The sequence below is a fragment of the Bubalus kerabau genome, chromosome 18 (genome assembly GCF_029407905.1).
Source record: "Bubalus kerabau isolate K-KA32 ecotype Philippines breed swamp buffalo chromosome 18, PCC_UOA_SB_1v2, whole genome shotgun sequence".
Lineage (NCBI taxonomy): Eukaryota > Metazoa > Chordata > Mammalia > Artiodactyla > Bovidae > Bubalus > Bubalus kerabau.
In genome coordinates, this window is record NC_073641.1 from 57,711,519 (window position 1) to 57,717,518 (window position 6,000).

A 6,000-nucleotide genomic window follows, 5' to 3' on the forward strand; every position below is an offset into this window, starting at 1 on the left:
TCCTCACTGCCACCAAAAAAAAAATGCTGAGAAGAGAATGAAATTGTGTACCGTGATCTAACCAAGCTTTGGAAACTATGAAACCCAGACTATGTCATAGGTCTGTGTCATTGTTCTATAAGTTAAAACAAGAAGAATACTTAGTGACACATAAGCAAGAAAGCTGGAGTTACTGATTGCAATGGTTCATTTTTATATGCCATTTTGGAGGGTGTTTTTGGATGAGATCAACATTTAAATGGATGAACTGTGGGTAAAGTATGTTACCCTCCATAGTGTGTGAGTGAGCCTCATCTGATCACCTGAAGGTCAAGTGGAACAAAAGAGTTGCTTTCCCTGGTAAGAGATTTTGCAACCTTCTGATTTGCCCTGCATCATTGGCTTTCCTGGGTCTTGAGCCTGCCGGCTGACCCTAAAGATTTTGGACTTCCTAGCCTCCATAACTGCATGAGCTGATTACTTGTAATAAATCTCTTTGGATATGTAGATAACATATAATATCTATGTATATGTCATTATGTGTGTGTGTGTAAGTCGCTCAGTCGTGTCTGACTCTTTGTGACCCCACAGACTGTGGCCTGCCAGGTTTCTCTGTCTATAGGATTCTCCAGGCAAGAATACTGGAATGGATTGCCATTCCCTTCTCCAGAGGAACTTCCCAACCCAGGGATCGAATCCTGGTCTCCTGCATCACAGGTAGGTTCTTTACCTGTTGAGCTACAGGGAAGTCCTAACATTATATATAACATAATATTGTATGGAATATTTACATACACACATATATAATGTTGTTATATTGTTTCTGTTTATCTGAAAGCATTAGTACACTCGTATTTTCTTTTTCTACCTTCCCCACGTGAGCTTAAAAATATGCACAATGTGAGAGTTGTGAGTTCAGTTTTATTGGTGGCAGAATGAGGACTATAGCCTGGGAGACAGCACTTTAGATAACTCTGAGAAACTGCTCCAAAGGGGCCGGGGGGTGGTGAGGGGTGGTGAGTATTTATGTGATTTTGGTGATGGGGGAGTGCATGCAATCAAGAACATACTTTTTTGCAGAAGGTTTCTGCTAGTCATGAAAAGCAATCATCACCAAGAAAGACTTTAGTGCTTTATGAGGAGATACAAGAATTGGGCTCATAAAATCACCTTCTGAATATATCTAACTATCTGAAAACCTGTTCTGCAAGTTGTTTTTTCTTTTTCCCCAGAGCACAGAGTACCTCATTTCTGCTCTCCACCTTGAATCCTTTCAGGGGTATTGAAAATCAGCAGCTATGTAGCACTTCATTTAACCCTTGTCAAGGTAGGTAGCAAGTGCCCACAGCAAGTGCCAATTTGTAGTTGACAACCACATCCAACCTTACAAATTCTACCTTTGGGATATAGTATACACACATACACACACACACACAGGCTTCTCTGATAGTTCAGTTGGTAAAGAATCCTCCTGCCATGTAGGAGACCAGGGTTCAATCCCTGGGTTGGGAAGAACCCCTGGCAAAAGGAAAGGATACCCACTCCAGTATTCTGGCCTGGAAGACTCCATGGACTGTATAGTCCATGGGCTGACAAAGAGTCAGACATGACTGAGCAACTTCTTCATTTTTATATAGATATATGTTTGGTCTCTGTTCCCATTTCTAGTACACATTTCCTAAAACACTTGGAATTTCCTGAATGATAGTGTCTTTTGTTATTCATAGCAACCACCTACAACCAGACCTAGATTTATGCTAATGAAGTGACTCTAGGCAGGAACCCTACAAGGCTTCCTTCCAGATAAGGGCTGGTCACTGGAGGAACATGAGATCAGAGGGTTGGAACTTTCTCACCACTCCCACCTCTGAGGAAAGAAAGAAAGCTGGAGATTGGGTTTAATCACCAATGGCCAATGATTTAACTAGTCATGCCTATGCAGTGCAACTTGAATTAACAATCTGAAACAGTGAAGCTAAGGAACCCTTTGTGTTGGTGAATGCATCACATTCCAGGAGGATTGTGCACCTCTGCTCCAAAGGGACAGAGGCTCCTGTACTTGGAACCCTTCCAGACCTCACCCTATGCAACTCTCCATCTCTCTGTTCATTATCTCCCTTATAGTAACTGTAATCCCAGGTAGAGCTATTTCCTGAGTTCTATGAGTCATTCTAACAAATTATTGACCCCAAAGGAGGACATCATGGGGACCCTCGAATTTGTACTCAGTTGGGCAGAAGTGCAGGTAGATTGGAGACCCTTTATGAGGCTGATGTCTAAAATAGGGGTAGTCAGGGACTTCCCTGGTGGTCCAGTGATTAAGACTCTGTACTTCCACTGCAGGGGGCAAGGGTTCCATCCCTGGTCTGGGAACTAAGATTCCGCCAGTTCAGTGGCACAGCCAGATAGAAAAAGAGAGAGAGAGAGAGAGAGAGAAATTACATGAGGTAGTCAGGAAAGTCTCCTGGAGAAGCAAATGGCTACCCACTCCAGTATTCTTGCCAGGAGAATTCCATGGACTGGGGAATCTGGTGGGCTAAGTCCTTGGGGCCACAAAGAGTTGGACATGACTGAGCCACTAACACACACATAGTCATGTGGAACTAAGCCCTGTGCTGAACCTGGGTAGTTAGTGTCAGAACTGAATTGAACTGTTAGACACCCAGTGGGTACTGAAGAGTTGGCTATTATTAAGGGGAAAAAAACACAAGTTCATATTTTGATCCCAGCATCACTTTGCATGTCAACTGTCACCATCTAAGTCTGATCCACCTTCATCTCTTTCCTGGACTTCCCTGTGTCATAGACTCCTCACTAGCCTTTTTGTTTCTTCTGTTGGTCCTACAATAACATAACCCTCAACCAGAAGGGTGGGTTTTTAAAAAACATAAATCACATGCCATTCCTTGCTTAAAACCATCCACTGGCTCCTGTCACCTTATTCTTTCAAGGCCTTTTATGATCTGGGCTCTGTCTACATATCTAACCTTATCACACAGCACACCCCTAGCTCATTCAGTCCCTTCCATGCGGCCTTCCTTCTAGCTTTCTGTTATTAAATCCACCAACCCTTTCTAATCTTGGGGCTTTTGTACTTATTTCTTCCTTCACCTGACATGTTCAATCCTCTTCTAAACAGGCCAGTCTGAGCAATTATTCAGAATTCATCTCAGAGATGCCTCGCTGGACCACCCAAACAGGGCTAGAGATTCACCATCCCAACAGGCAATTCTAATGCTCTGCATTCCTTATCAGCATCTGACACATTTTCTGTTTATTTATCTCTTTATTGTCTGACTACACCTACTAGGATGTTAGCTCCATGAAAAATGGGATCTTGTCTGTCTCATCCATCTCTCCTTCCCCAGAGTCCAAAACAGGATCTGACCCATTTGACCAAATGATAAATATTTGAAGACAGAGTGGTTGAAGACAACTGTCTCATGGAAGGCGAAAGACCAGCAGCTCCCCAAAGGCTGAATTAATTTACCAGAGAACAGCAGAGAATCACAACTGCTCTCAGCTAATTCTGTGCTATAGCATCTTACTGGCAAGAAGGACTCACGTTGGGAGTGAAACTATTTCAAGGATTTGCCCCATGAAAAGAGCTGTTTATTAGAGCATCAGCAAATATAAACAACTCCTTATAAAACCAAATAGGAGGGCCAGGACTAAACAAGGTTCTGGCAAGTTTCCTTGCTCAGTACAGGGCTTTTGCTGTCATTCCCATGAAAACCATTCATTTTGCAAGGCAGTCAGCCTCCTGTCTCCTTGGGCACTAATTGCTCTGCTTGGTTAGGCAATTTAGGAAAATACACCACTCTCGGCATGGCTCAAGGAAGGGAGAGAGGGGATCTGGCTTTTCAAAAGTACAATGTGTTCTGATAAAAAGAAAACACAGCCAATCATTCCAAGGGAGGATAATGCGTCTAAATGGATAGGAACGCCCCATCTGAGACCAGAAAGGGGCTTCAGCCCTCTAGCCTCTGTCTTCACTAGGAAGCCTAGAATCCCACAACTCCAGTGGGAAATGGAGAATTTGGGCATTTCTTCAATCTGGCATTGGAAATGGTTTTTTCCCAAACAGACAGACTCTGTCTGCCATCCACAGGGTCTGCTCACTGTTCACAGAGATACAACTTTGTGCATGTTGGAATTTAAAAGTGCGGTTTCCAACAGGCTCATGGCTTTAGAAAACAAACTTATGGTTACCAAAGGGGAGATGGGGGAGGGGTGTAAATTAGGTGGTTGGGATGAACATATACACAATGTTCTCTATATAAAATAGATAATCAAGGACCTAAGGTACAGTGCAGGGAACGCTACACAATACTCTGTAATAACCTACATGGAGAAAGAATCTGAAAAAGAATAGGTATATGTATATGTCTGGGCTTCCCAGTTGGCACAGTGTGTAAGAATCCGCCTGCCAATGCCGGAGACACAAAGGATGAAGTTTCAATCCCTGGGTCAGCAAGATCCCCTGGAGTCAGAAATGGCAACCCACTCTAGCATTCTTGCCTGGAAAATTCCATGAACAGAGGAGCCTGGTGGGCCACAGTCCATGGGGTCACAAAGAGTCAAACACGACTGAGAGGCTGAGCACACAGATGTATAACTAAAATCGCTGCTCTGTACACCTGAAACTACTAACACAACACTGTAAATCAAATCCACTCCAACGTAAAAACGTTTTTTTAAAGTGTGGTTTCCATACAAATATGGCCAGCAGCTAATGCCAACAGTTAAGGCTGCATATTTCATTTCTGCCATGAATTAATATCTCACAAGGGACATTTCAAATTTCTAAAGGGAAATCCATGTACAGTGTATAGTTAAATACTTCAAACTGGCTATAGCTTTTATCCAGGAATTCCACAACCAGAAATTCATCCTGAAGGGAAATACTAAGGAATGCAGACAAGGATTTATTCTCAAGAATGTTCAAAACCCTGAACATTATAAATAACTGAAATGTTCATCAATAGGGAAACAGTAAAGAAAAATTACTGAGTGTGCCTATGAAGGAATGTTATATAGGCATTAAAAATTATATTTATGGGGAACTTTTAAAAGCACACTTATGCTGTAAAGAATTCCACCATCCTTCCAAGAGGTTTGCAGAAACACTGGTTAATCCCAAAGAATTTCTGGATTTCCTCATATCCTTCCCTTTTGTTTCTTCTTTTTTGAAATCAGAGATGTTGACACGCCTGGTGTTAAAATGGGAGAAGATGGGTGGAGAGGAGGGTAATCCTCGTGTAAATCCATCTCCACACACGAAAACAAACTCTCCTGTCCTTGAAAGAGAGGAAGTATGGCCGAATCAGGGTTCTGAGTATTTCTTCCTGCCATCTGCTGATTCTACACTTTCAAGCTCTTTCTTAAGCAGCTGCTAAACAGCTGTTCTAACCTCCTGAGATAGGTAGAGAGAGAAGGAATGAAAAAAGAATAAAAACTACAGAGACTTCCACATCATCCAGACTCTAAATACGTGCCTGTGCAAGCTAAGTCATTTCAATGGTGTCTGACTCTTTGCGGCCCTAGGGACTGTAGTCTGCCAGGCTTCTCTGCCCATGGATTCTCAGGGCAAGAATACTGGAGTGGATTGCCATTGCCTCTTCCAAGGGATATTCCCCACTCAGGGATCGAACCCAAGTCTCTTACATCTCCTGCATTGACAGGCAGGTTCTTTACCACTAGTGCCATCTGGGAAGCCCAGACTCTAAATATAGAGTTGTAATAATTTCACAATTTGAATGGAAATACAAAAAACCTCGAATAGCCAAAGCAATCTTGAGAAAGAAGAATGGAACTGGAGGAATCAACCTGCCTGACTTCAGGCTCTACTACAAAGCTGCAGTCATCAAGACAGTATGGTACTGGCACAAAGACAGAAATATAGATCAATGGAACAAAATAGAAAACCCAGAGATAAATCCACGCACCTATGGACACCTCATCTTTGACAAAGGAGGCAAGAATATACAATGGATTAAAGACAATCTCTTTAACAAGTGG